The 14931-nt window shown below is 34.6% G+C and overlaps 1 protein-coding gene across 1 annotated transcript in view; it reads right to left on the bottom strand.

Annotated features, from left to right (window-relative positions):
• The window catches only part of CPS1 (carbamoyl-phosphate synthase 1), a 119642-nt gene that overhangs the window by 37581 nt on the left and 67130 nt on the right, over positions 1-14931 (bottom strand). The window lies entirely within an intron of this gene.

Below are 14931 nucleotides of genomic sequence, written 5' to 3'. Positions count from 1 at the left end.
TGACAAGTTCAATTTCAAAAACACCAAGGCTTCTTATTTTCCACCTTCAAACATATTTAAGTCCTGTTGTCTTTTAAAAATACACAAATAATGACGAACCCACTCAATCTTCCAGCCTCTATGAAGTCTTCTATTTGCAAAGCTGACAATCTCTGATCGCCTGCTTTCACACTCTATGTGACCTCTTCCCTGCTGCTTTTATAAAAAATGGCAAGTGCATTTACTGTTCTAATAAATGTGCTCATTAGTAATAATCGGAGACCTCACTCTCTAAATCCAGGAGCCCTTTCTCAGTTTTCATTTTCCTCAACCTGTTATCACAAGACCCTTTTGATTATTTATTTTTTAAAAAGATATTCTGGCTTCTACTAAGTGACTCCTCACTCTACTTTATTACTCACAACTACCATTTACTAGTTTGGGTTTCCCCCACCAGGGCTCTACTCTTTGTTACCTGCTTTTGTCTTCCCTCTCTCCCTCTCTAAATTCAGCCACTGTCATGGGTGCAAGTTGCACGGTTGGTTGGCGATTCCCAAATCCATGGCCTATTCTCCAACATGTAACCTGTGCTCCAGGTCTTTATGCATATGAGCTTTGAGAATCATCTCCACCTAGGCGTCCCAACATTGCATCAGGTTGGATATCCTCTCCATAAATTACCTCTACTTACTAATATCACCCATCGGTCTACGTTGAGAAGATAGTTTTGTCATTTTATAATTGTTTTCTGCTCAAACTAGATTTGTCTTATTTTCCCCCTGCTCCTGTCCATAGCGTAGACTTTATTTGTATTGCTTCTCTCATCTGTAACACCTTTGACATTCCTTTTACCTTCTCAACTTCTCCCCGACCCTCAGCAGCCCTTTAAAGTCCAACCAAAGCCAAGCTTCATTTGTGAAGCCTTTTGGTTTGCTCTCATCCATGCTGAACTTCTTGTGCTTTTGACTGCCTCTTTTGCTTGCAGCGATGGACACAGAACCATACAGTTTAGCATGTCCGTTATCACCTGATACTTTTAATGTCTCTTAACTTTTATTCATCAATCAGGCTTTTTCCTGCTAGATTTAAGTTCCATAAAGGTAAAGAAGACATTTGGCTTATTTACCAGATTACTCCCCAAATCGACCACATTATCTGGCCCACAGAGAGTATTCAATAAACATTGATGAAAATAAATAAATGAAGGATAAATATAAGTAATATAAACACAAATAAAATGCATATATTTTATAAATTATAAATATAATTTATGAATATAAATAAATGAAGGATAAATATAAAAACTTCAATTCCCTAGGTTTTTATGTTATAGAAAAGACAAAGAAGTGATTGAAATTAGCTCATAACTAGATTTCAAAATGCATGCAAAAATAATTTGTAAAGAACTAAGGGAAAGAAAAATAAAATACTACTGTAAAAGGATCTTTAACCACATACCTGTGGGCCAGCTATTTCATGTAATAGTTAATACAATACAATTCAATTATAATAGTTTGATAGTCAATACAATGAAATTAAAATAGTGTATTGCCAGAAGAACTAACTTGCATTAAGAAAACATTTTCATGAAATGCTGTTAATAAAATGTAATTGGATTAAATCTATTGCATTTTGTTCATTCTAATCATTAATCTGCTTTAATTAATTCATATTGTGAGTTTGGAGAAGAAAAATCAAGCTGGCGTATATAATGGCTATTTCTCTGACTTTCCAGTGTCAGTATTAGTTTAAATTTTTGCAGCTACAGTTCTTCCTAGTCAATTTTCTTTTCCTATTGCACCTAAATTCCCTTCTGTCTCAAATCAGTGTGTTAAATCTCCCATTGAATTTAATTTCTTCTCTTTTTATTCTTATTTTGAATTTAGTTTTCCCAAGTATTTGATAAGCATTCTCTCAGAGCAATACATTTTCCTGTTAAATTCTTGAATGCAATCCAATATTAAGTATTATTGCTGACTTAGTATGTGTGCCAAGCCCTGTGCTTTGGAACTGTGCCATCCAACATAGCAGCCCCTAGCCACATGTGGTTATTTAAATTGAAAAGTTAATTAAATCTTTTACAACTAAAAATTTAGATCTACAGTCACCAAAGCCAGGTTTCAAGTGCTCAATAGCCACACATGGTCAGTGGCTCCAGTGTCAGGCAGTGCAGATTACAGAATATTTCATCATCCCAGAAATTTCTACTGAACAGTGCTGCCCCAGAAGATACGGGAGCAATATTTGAGACAATGAAATGATAGTGATTCAAAACACTTTATGGAGGGATAAGCTATGTGGTGCTACGTGAGCCCAGAGAAAGATAATCGTGTGTAAGACTGTACTTGAGAAATGCTATGGCAGTGGAGGGATGAGAACAGATCTATAAAGAAAGTTCCATTCGGCCGGGTGCGGTGGCTCACACCTGTAATCCCAGCACTTTGGGAGGCCGAGGCGGGCAAATCACAAGGTCAGGAGTTTGAGACCAGCCTGGCCAACATGGTGAAACCCCATCCCTACTAAAAACACAAAAAATTAGCTGGGCATTGTGGCAGGTATCTGTTAATCCCAGCTACTTGAGAGGCTGAGGCAAAAGAATCACTTGAACCCAGGAGGTGGGGGTTGCAGTGAGCTGAGATCACGCCACTGCACTGCAACCCAGACAATGGAGTGAGACTCCACCTCAAAAAAAAAAGAAAAAAGAAAGTTCAACTATATATAGATAAAAGAGTTGACAGATGTACAATAGACAATGGCAATAGTATTGGCTATTGTTTGAGAGCAACAGTGGACATGGCACGTATGGGAAACATACTGAGGATTTGTAGTTGGAAAGAGTGTACAGGAAAGTGGATGGTGAGGGTAGAGCCACATTCATTATCATTCTTTCATTAGTGCTTTAACATTTAGTGAATATGTGCTCTGTATCAGACCTGTGCTGCCTATATTAATGATGGAAGATGAAATATTGTATTCTTACATTTAGGAGGTCAGAGTATGTTAGGAAGCACAAATAGCCATTGATATGTCTACATCATGAGAGGTGCCATGAGAGAAGTGTGCACAAGTTGATGTCGTGGCTTACGGCAGGGGCCCCCAGCTTCCAATGGGGAAGTCTGGAAAGGCTTTACCCCAGAGGGGACTTTTGAGCTTCAGAGAGCCTTGGAAACACCAAAGTTTGTGGTTACTTTTAGTTTCGGGAAAAAAAAAAAAAGAGAGAGATAAATTAATTTTAAAAGTAGAGGAAAGATTTTCTTTTTTTTGTTATTGTTGCTATTTGTTTTAGAAGCGTATGTTTCTACTTCCCTTGCCAAGAATATGCTCCCAAACCAATTACTCATTTGTTTATGTGCAAGTATGCACTCAGCCTTTCAGTGGAAGTGCTTGACAAATAAGCTATTTTTCTAAATTAGAACAATAACCACTTTTACTTAATGACTAAAATCCTAACTCTGAAGAACAGTCATCTAGATACACGTAAGACACATGCCTTGAAAAGAACCATCACATCTATAATTGTGACCATGGGCGAACACAGCAGCACCACAAGTGCAGGTTCTTCAAGTGCTAAGATAACCAGAAGTCATGTAGTTATCTTTAGCTTTTTCAGTCAGGTTTTTCTATTTGTTTGTTGTGATAATTTTTAGGGGGTCTTTAGTTATTTGTTTGCATTCATTCTTACATGGAATATCAGTCAGTTCTTCAAAGGTCGCTATGTTGTTTAAAATGAAAATTACAAGTAATGGTATTAAATAAGAAAAATTTAGATTCTTCACATTTCTATTAGGGATGCAATAAATTTGCATTTATTTCATCTACATTCAGCAATGCAGTATTTTCATGCAGGAATGTAGTACTTTCACTTCTGGAATACACATAATTTCTCTTGTTCTTTTTCACCACAAGAGTCTAACAGAATATATGTAGACAACTCTAGAAAATATACAAAGTCTTCCTCCTCTACCTACTAAATAAAACTGGACACACTTACCAGCAAAGAAATAAAAATAATAAGAAAGAAGGGACAACGAGAAAGAAAAGAAAAGTTTGATAAGAATTGGCCTTGTGCATTAAAAAGTGAAGTGAGTTAATTTTGTACTCAGCTCTGGTGACGAAAAAAAAAGTCATCTGTAAATCAGACTAACTCAATTGTTACTGCTCCCCCATCCATAGCATTTCCCACACCAGAGAGTTTTCATAATTTAAAGGAAATGTCTGAGAAGAGTAACAGTAACACAAAATAATGATTGTGAATGATACTTCAGAATGGGAGTGAAAACTTTCTACATAGCCATCCCCTTAAATCATACCAGGTGAGAATTTTGAAACAGATGTACCAAGCTAGACCTGCACATTGCATATTTTAATCTCACTAGTTGATTCTTAGGACATTTTCTTGGCGAGCCAAAAACTGCCTTAACATCTGCCCAATTTTCAAATAACTAGATCAATAACATAATACGATATTTTAAAATGTCTTGAAAATTAGAATTATTAAATTGAAATGGTATATTAGTACATTCATGTTCATCTACCTTAACTTGAATACAGATATTGGGTATGTGTGATCATTGGATGTTCAAAGTGATATAATTTCTATAGTATTCATGGTCTCTCTGGTTATTTCTGCTCTTTAGAAATAGTGCAAAGTACTTAGCAATCCTCCTCACTGAGAAATCATTGTTGATCCTGACCCACCACGGCCATTAGAGAGGCACAGACAAGTTAGATCCCTTCCCACAGTCTGTGCTGCCTAGTTCCACAAGGTACTCCTAACGCCAAGACAGGAAGCCGGTCAATTCTCTGTATTGTCCTCACCTTTCCTCTCCTTTGTTTTCTCTCTTCTGTGTAACACCAGGCTGGCTGATATGTCATTACACACAGAAGAAAATTCACTTTAGTCCCAGCTTGTTCTGATACAAAATTTTATTTTGTGTCCCATTATAATCAAAGAAAAAAAAAGACAGTTCAAAGACACAATTCATTAGTTGTGGGGCAGTGATTTAGATCAGGTAAAATCTCCCCAGAGTCAGATACAAGATGAATAATCTTAAGCAAACACAAAGCTCATTTAATAATGTGGAGACTCAGATAGATGCTCCTCATCTTTATCTGCCCACATTGTGCTCCCTCCATTTTGTTTGCCAAAAAGAATTTCCATCACGGTGGGTTTTTGTTTTTGTTTTTTAAATTAAGCTAGGTAAAAGCTTATTTTTGAAACAAGGCTATAACATTTTTATTTTTCTGAAGGAAAAATAAAAACCTTAATTTGAAACAAACTCAAAACAGAATAATTACTAAAGGAAATATAAATACTGAATTTCTAATTCAACACTGCTTTTTGAAACCTCAATAGGGAATACTCCGTTTATATTATGTTGTAAATCAAGACAGCTTTATGCCCAGCTAGAAATGTGATCAGCTGAAGAAAGCATATTGCACAAAAGCACACAATTTTAAAATATGCATAATAAATTATCCTTCTGTTATTTTATATGTGTTTGTATGTACTAGTATTTTATGTTTATTTTTACTCTTTTGAACATGTACACATTAAATCTGTATTTCAGAACAATGTCCTCTAAAATATGCTATTATATACACAACTTTTCTTTCCCTTGCCAGTTTGCTTTGCTTTGAGAGTTCAAGGACAAACTTTACAAAAGGTTAGACTTTCATCATTGCATAATAGAATGTATACAATAAAACAACACACCAAATGGCTGTGATGCTGGCCTTTTCATAATCTTCAGTTTCTTTCTACTTAGCAGCACCAAATGACAGTTTGAAATTTTAGAAGGGGAAAAAAATGTCTTAAACCCAGACCATCAGACTTTTACACACTCTGCCATAATCTTCAAATGGTGAGACAGCATGGTTCGGCTTCTACAGCAAGAAGTCTCTGGTGTGTTCTCTGGTTTACAAACAATACAAGTCTTTCTCTTCGCTCTCTAAGACTTCCAATGTAGATACTGTTGTTGTTGTTGTTTAAAATTCCTCCCTGTCATCTCTGAAACTTCCTCCACTCACAGTCTTCAATAATAAATGATAAAAGGAAATGGAATAAATTCCCCTTAATGAGGAAATTTTCACCTGGCACAGAGGAGCTGGGGAAATCTATTAGCTGACTGGAGGAACGCCTGCAGCATTCTAATTATCAGGGGAGCCGGCGCACTTCACACAGTCCTCTCTTCCACTTGACTGGCTTTTATCTGATCCACCAACTCACAAGTAATACTAAACCAAATTTCCCTCCAGATTGCACAAGCTCTAATGTGAAAATGAGCACTCCACCTGGCCTACAATTATGGGATGGGTTTGCAATTTTATTATTATCCTCTTTAAAAAGAAAAAAATAAACACTCCAAAATGGCAGAAAAAAACTAAGCCTGATGTTCAGTAATGACATCTGCTTTAATAAGAGAATTGAGTAAGATATATGTTCTCTGCCTCATGAACCCTCACTAGCCTCTCTTGAGTTTTTTACTGCTTCACTTATTATTTTTGGCATTTCATAGGTTCAAGACCATGCCACAATCACGATAATGCTATCAGTGGAGAAATTATTTGCCACCTCTCTTCATTCAGGGAGACAAGTTACTATGTATTTCCTTAAGAGAAATGCAAAAGACAATTTTCAAAAATAGGAGTGGCATTTAGAAAAGCAAAGTATACAAACCCAGGCAATTGGGTAGACACTACTATTTTGTCTTAATTTTTGAGTACCACAGCTGTTTCTATACAGGAATGAGGTCTTTGAAGAAATTTAAGAAGACCTGAATCTTTAAATTTCTTGTACAGAGCAAACAATATCTAGATCCAATGTTCACATGAAAATATGGCAACGAGAAAATTATCTAATAGTGCTAAGTGGACCCAGATTCTATCACAATAAGGCTAAAATGTTATAAGTAATAGTTTTCAAAAAATGGCATACATAAAACTATATTTCACCTTAAAGGCTAGTAATAATAACAGCAAAATCAACATTAAGAAGGAAACCTTATGAGAAACTGATAAAGTAGACATCTTTAAATAGGCAAGTTTTAATTTTCTGAATTTCATCTTCTTTTTTGCTAATCTTTAATGACCCTAATAATCCAGAAATATCATAATATTACTTTTAATGTGGTAAAGCCACTCATTTAGTATTAAATATAATGTCATAATTATGCTCTATGAATAAAAGGAATAATGATGGAAAAAAAAGCTTAATGTGGGTTAATTGCAATTTTTGAGCCTTAATAAACCACATTTTGTTTTTTCATGGTTTTTTTTTTTTTTTTTTTTTTTGAAATAGAGTCTCGCTCTGTTGCCCAGGCTAGAGTGCAGTGGCATGATCTCTGCTCACTGCAAGCTCTGCCTCCTGGGTTCATGCCATTCTCCTGCCTTAGCCTCCCGAGTAGCTGGGACTACAGGCGCCCGCCACCACGCCCAGCTAATTTTTTTTTTTTTTTTTTTTTGTATATTTAGTAGAGATGGGGTTTCACCATGTTAGCCAGGATGGTCTCAATCTCCTGACCTCATGATCCACCCGCCTTGGCCTCCCAAAGTGCTGGGATTACAGGCGTGAACCACCACCCCTGGGCCACGGCTCTTAATTTAAGATGCAGTGACTCTCTCTCTGCCCTTGATTTTACCAAATTTGAATTTTACCTTTCATCTTTACCAAAATGAAAAACAAATGGAAACCGCCTAACCAAAGCAGTAAGTTATGTCAATTCATAGATAAGAAAGTGTTCTGTTATATTCAAAAGAAGCATGCTGATACCAATCAAATAGCTTTTGCTTGAGCTAACTGGACTAAAGGGTTAAGTCCATACTATGAAATATTGTTTCTGTTATTTCTGATGAATACATTTATTTATAATTTTAAATCTATTCAATGTATGCCTTCCCCAAAATAAAGATGTATTCAGTAAGCAAAAGTCTTGATTTTCCCCTGAATATAAGATTTTTATGAGTACAGAATTTAAATCTAGCAGATAAAAAGAAACACTTTATAAGGTCTCATAGAAAATAGGGATTGAATGGGCACTCTTTGATGTTTTACAATTTGTTATTGCAAATACATTTATTCGAAAGTCCTATATTTTAAAACATCTCTATCATCTTTGTTTAAATCATCATGTTTCCACAGAGCAGTTTTCCAAACATCACGTAGGTTGTACCAAGCAGCAACTACATAAATATAACTTTGAATATATCTTTCTTTGACTTCTAGAAAGAATTCCTTAGAGCCTTGTTAAAATAAATAACTTTTTTTTTTTTTTTTTTTTGAGATAGAGTCTCGTTCTGTTCCCCACATTGGAGTGCAGTGGTGTGATCTCAGCTCACTGCAATCTCGGCCTCCCCAGTTCAGGCGATTCTCCTGCCTCAGCCTCCCAAGTAGCTGGGACTACAGGCGCCCGCCACCATGCCCAGCTAATTTTTGTATTTTTAGTAGAGACAGGGTTTCACTATGTTGACCAAGCTGGTCTCAAACTCCTGACCTTGTGATCCGCCTGTTTTGGCCTCCCAAAAACTTAACAGAAGCCTATTTACTAATAACTACTGCATATTTTTTTCCTAGAAAAATGTAACATACATAAGAATAATTTTTGACTACATTTTTCTAGTTCTTGAAGGAAAAAATGTAAGCCATTTTTAGAAAGGAGGAAAAGGAGAAGTTATTTTTAGGAGGATATGGGAAAATTCTAGAATTAAATTCCCAGTGACATGTCACATTCAATCAATGTTGATATGAGGCTTACTACCTACATGGAAAGCAGATACCTTTATTATCTGGGGTTTTTCATAAGAAGACATATAAAATACACATTAATATCCATGAGAGCAAAAATTATCCACTTGGCACTACAACTATATACTCATCAGTTTATCAGCTGAAGAGTGGGTAGAAGGGGAGGGGTAGAAGAAGTAGCTGCAATTTGATACTGCCAGATGGATATTGCTGTGATGGCCATTACATTATCATCAGTATAGTTATGCAGGCAAATAGTGTCAAAATGCCTACTTCAACCTCAGAAAGGCTAATACCTTTGCCCAAAACCTGCAGTCATGCTCCACCATCCTGAGAAAAAGACTCATCAGTCAGATAAAATAATAAATGTGGTAAGTGTTCAGCACAACACCAAGAAGGTAATAAGTGCTTAATAGATGCAATTGCTGGAGGAAAAGGAAGAAGGGAAAGAAACAGACCAACAGGGAGGAGAAAGAGGAAGAGGAAGAAGAGAAGAAGCAGGAGAAGTTTAGCAGAGCAAAACTAGCAAGTCACCTACATTTGGCCCAGCACCTCAGCTCTCTTTGTTTTCTTTCCTCTCCTGTGGAGTATTTCTGTACTCACACCTTGAGGTGGTGAGGGGCCATCATACTTTTGACTCCCTGCAAATCAAAATTGATCTTCTGGAGAGAAAGCACTCTCCAGAAGGCATTTACTCCACTGTTGGGAGGCGTGGTCGCTGCCTTATACTCTTTGGATACGAAATGGGTGACTATCTGAAGGTCAGACTCAAAGGTTTTATGCCCCATAAAGGCATCTCAAGTATAAATTACTAGGTGAAGAAATTCTGGGGTCAGCAACTAATTATCCAGCTTCTGTAATTATAGCTCTGGCAGCCTATTTTGTGTAAATTTAATTTCCATTCTACGCTCAAGAGTTGTTTTACTCATACCTGCCTAAACATGGAAGACAAGGTACTTGTATTTTAAAGAAAATCTATCTATAGACTTATATTGTGTATAAATATATGCAATCTTTTATTACAAATAAAGTAAAACTTAAAAAGAAAATTCTCATCCTGGGTCTTTGTACCCTTGAAAATACTGTTTACATTTTTCAAAGGTGACTTGCTGGGGCTTTCTCCCTGCCAGACTTCCTGTGTTTTCCCCCAAGAGTTTTGGAAAAGGGCAAATTCCTCACAATGTTTCCCCTCTAAGTGGGGTCAACAATGCAGGCAGCTCACAACTTGACAGCTAAGGAGGAACTGATCTCCAGCTGTCTGATTTAAAAGTCATATCTCGAAAAAGAAGCTTTTGAAAAGCGTTAGTGACTAAAACTGAAACTGAGAGCCGTGGGCTAGATTCCTTGCTTTCCTGTGACTGGTGAGACATAAAGTATGACACACACCTCGTGTGATTCAGTTTCACCATCCAGAAAAATAGTATAGTGATATTTTTCACCTTTATTATAATAGAAATGTACTTTAACATCACCAGAGAAATACAGTAGATATCTGTATTTTAAATAAGTATTTATTTTTGCCTTAACCTTCTTCACTGGTTAATAAAATAATATCCTTTCATATAGTTGAAAATGTCTATGAATACTTCTCACAAAAACTTCTCAGAAAATGCAAAAATTTGAAAACGTGGATAATTTTTGAAGATCAAGAGTACACAAACACTGGTTAGTTCTCACCAAGAATTACAGATTTCACAATATACCTATAATGCCTACATGTATATAATCTTTGACAATATAAAACAATTAGATAAATCTACTTTTATTAAAAAACAGTTTATTCAGAGCCTTCCTAGCTAATTAGTAGATACATAACTACTTTAAAAAATTAAAACCTAGAGATGTTTGTTTACAATATTTCCCAACACAGTCAGTAAGGTTTATATATTGGGCTATGTATTTTCTAATTAATAATTTTGTGAATTTTGTGAATTCAATCCCTTTGAACAACCAGGAATCATCTGCATTTTGCTCCACTACAATTCTCCCTCCTTTCCCATCACTAAGAAATGATGATTTTCACTTTCTACCAAGAATATTTATTTGTTTTATTATCATACAAATATTTTTGATGTTTATACAAAGCACCATATATCAATTCCCAAGAAAATATATGGTAAATAATGAATTGGAAACCATTTGTATCTGTTTCAGAAATTATGACTTATACCTTATGCCACAGTGAACTCTATTCTGCACTCATACAAATTAACAAAATTTCTTGCTAAGAAAGACCTATAATAAAAGTATATTAAGATATTATGGTATTGGGTACTTTCCCTAATGAAAATTACAACTTAATTGGGGGATGATATTAGTATATATGCAATATTTACAGAACAATGAAGTAAGACTGTGTGGCACCCACTGTTTCACCCAATGAACAAACAGGTAGCTAATATCCAACTTAATTTTTCTTCTTATATTATCTTAATTTCCTCATAGTCAGATTTTCACTGTTATGAAAAATAGCATAAATAAGATAAAGAGCAAACACAAATTGTCAGTTCCTGAGTAGAATTCATACCTTTACCTACTTCTTCTTTCTCACTATATATTTGGTCCTGATAGTCTAGCTTCCACTCCTACCTACCCAACATCAAACGAGGACTTAATTCTGTTTCTCTCTTCTCTCTCTAAACCATACAATCCTCTTGAAACTGTCCTCCTATTTCATTTATTTTAAATTCTCTCTTCCTTTGGCTCCTATGACAGTGGGATATATTGAAGGAAAGAATATTGTCCTTGGATTGAGAAATTCCTGATCTTAAAATCCGGCTCCAACATGTACTACCTGTAAAACTTTGGAGAATTTATTTGAACATTCTGAGTCATCATTTCTTTCATAAAATATGGGATAGAGACACATACCTTCTAAAAACTATACATTGAGACTTGTATGAGATAACATGTGTAAGTTAGCTCAGAGCTTTTGTTTCTAACCTCCACTAAACTTTCATGAATTCACATTTCTGCTTCTCACATGTCCATTAATCTGTCCTGTTTATGTGTAGCTATTTGCATAGGTTATAAACCTATACTATAGGTTCAATGACTAGTGATTATTCATCAACAAATGGCTTTGGAACTAGCACATAGTAGGTACCCAATAAATAATGACTGAATAGAAGAACAAATACCATTTGGTCTAATAACTAGTGATTATTCACCAACAAATGGCTTTGGAACTAGCACAAAACCTTACACATAGTAGGTACCCAGTACATAATGACTGAATAGAAGAACAAACACCATTTGGTCTAATAACAGTTCCTAATAAAAATAAATGGCATCAAGTAAATATATATCCCATCATGCTTAGTTCAGAGATATTAACATAGGAATAATGTATTAATTATTGACTATAGATATATATACACATATTCTGAGTATGTGCTATTTTAAATCAACTTAAAATTTTTAAGTTCTATACTCTTATGAACTATCAAACATACAATAATTAATATACAGAAACATAATAGGCACTTTATGAGTCATCTGAATATTACTCTGAAAACCTTTTAAGCAAAACATTCATCTTGTCCATGCCAGACTCGTAAGTACTCTCTCACACATTCAAAAATGCACAATTATTTGCCAAAACTATGAAAACACTATTTAAATAACAAATGAAGACTCTCAGACCATTAAATATTTGATGTAAAATGTTACATCTATCTCAATAAATTATTACTTTAAAAATTAATGGAGTCCTATCAAACCTATGACATCACCTAAAAGATCTTTTTATTACATGGAACATAGAAGCAAATTAAAAATAAAATGTATTTTTGGCATTGGTTCACAGAGTTATAAAATTTCCCATGGTAATACTCTTCTCTTACAAATAAATAAGTACTTGTATATGTACGCCCCAATTTTTAGCATTCCTGAAGAGGTTTATTATATAAATGGCTTGCAGTATGAAGACTGAAAGCATAGAATGGTAATATGTAGTAACTGGTAAGATTGTTTTTCTTTAAAGTTTGTTACTTTACATATAGTATATATTCAGCTAGCTGCATGACTGACCAGTAAAATAAGAAGGGAGTTTTTGTTGTTTCCTTTTGTTTTGTTTTCACTAGGGTGAAACTGAGGCTTAGACTATTGTATGAGTTAGTAGTAACATGAGAAGACATAAGACCATTTTCTGCAAGTCAAATTAATGGGTTCCATTAAAGTGTTCAATCATCTCCATTCTCATTTCTATATCCAAAATAATAGATGCTACCACAAAAATATGTCATAGTAAAGTACCACAAACATTATAATGTAATTATATGTTATATTATCTTTCTCTAAATTACTTGTATATTTAGTAGTTTAAGATGAAAATTGTTGATTTTTTTTCTACCAGAAAGTACACATTGTCATCAGAAAGTGCTGACCCTTCTGTTCCTTATATCTAAGTTCTAACAACTCTTAGGTGACACTTTTCCCCCAGAAGCTTCAATCAAGCATAAGCACAAAACATTCTTGCCCAATTTTTGCCATGCCTCGTGAGCAAGTTAAATAAAAAGTCAATAGAAGCTAGCATGTGTAGGAGAGGACATTCAAAGGGAGTGTTCCAGCTAAGGTGACACCTGCATTATTACATCTGCCAGAAGTTTGTGGCTGCAGGGAAATGGCCAACTTTACTGAGCTCAATTTAGCACTTGAATGCCCAAGTGGAACTCACCAGGGTTGTCCTAGATTGTTTTCCTAAGCAATAGGCACACCTATGATTTTTCACCACTCACCAATGGACATAGTTTATCACACTGAACGTAGTGATTTCGGATGGAAATTGGACCCTTCAAAAGTGCACTTTACTCTTTTTTCTTTAACTACATTGACTATAAGCAGTAAAGAGGAAAGAGAATATTAAAGTTATTAGAGTGAGGATAGCAAAAAAAAAAAAAAAAACCATGAAACCTATAGAATATTACACAAAAGCAATATCTGGATAATTTGTAAATAAATCCATAGTAAAGTTTATGTCAACAATAGGGAAACAAATACAAATCTTAGCTTCCAATACTTATATGGTATAAATTGTATCACAATGTTTATATCTCCTACTTTTGAACATGTAAAATGAATGAAAATAGATGTTTTTTAAGTAGTCATCTACAACATTGCTAACATAAATAGCAGCATTGTACATAAAAACCAGAGAGCAAAATGGACCATTCCAGGAAAATTGCCCAAAATGAATGGAATGCACAAGAACAAACAATCATCATAAATGGTGGAAAACCTTCACTTTGATAATTTAACATGGTATAGCACAAGCAGAGGCTGGCCGTCTCCTTTAAGCTCATCACTTGAAGCAAGGATTCAAAACTTAATTCAGCTTAGTTTTAACCAGTAAAAGAACAAAATTATACAATTTAGGCAGGTATAATAAAATCCCCAAGCTGGATATGTCAGTCAGAAATAGCTAAAGAACCCCCCCGAAAAAAATAAGGAAATAAAAAATTTAAAAAGAGTTACAGCCAGAGGGAGAAGCAGATGCTTAAAGCTGGTAATTAGTACTCTCACTTTTTTTTCTTGCCTGTTCATGTGTCTTATTTTTTAAGTATCATGATTGTCTTTCAATATAAAATTGCCAATCCAGATTGGTATTATAAATAATAATTTTGGGGTGTAAAGTCCTGAAATAGTTCTTTCTCACAAGCTCTATTATAGTTGAATTCCTTACATACTTATAGTAAGAGGGTTCCAACGGAAGGATGTTTGTACCTGTGCTTATTTATTAATAATATAATAGAAACCTTCATTTTATATGCTGGTTCTACCATGATAGGACTATAACCCCTTTATTGACTACTGTTCCTATACTGAAGGTGTCTGTTTTAGGTTGTCTTATTTCTTATTTCCTCTAGATGTCATCTACACCCCTAAACAAATCTGTTTCTATACCCCTAAGCAAACCTGTTCCTGTGTGTATATATATACTTACGTTTACATGTATTTAATATATTTACATGCATATTTATATACCATATACTTGATATGTAAGTATATAAGCATGTACATATATATAAAAGTATTATTTTTAAGCAGTCATCTATCATATATAGAAATACAAATATATTGTATTTGATATGTAAGTATGTAAGTATATACTTACATGTAAGTAAGTATTCTTAAGCATCATCTACAACATTGCTCACATAAATAGCAACATTGTACATAAAAACAATGTTTCCTTTTTAATAAAAAAA

The sequence above is a fragment of the Chlorocebus sabaeus genome, chromosome 10, assembly GCF_047675955.1.
Source record: "Chlorocebus sabaeus isolate Y175 chromosome 10, mChlSab1.0.hap1, whole genome shotgun sequence".
Lineage (NCBI taxonomy): Eukaryota > Metazoa > Chordata > Mammalia > Primates > Cercopithecidae > Chlorocebus > Chlorocebus sabaeus.
Note: the sequence above shows the minus strand (reverse complement) of the source record. Positions and strands in the feature narration are given on the sequence as shown.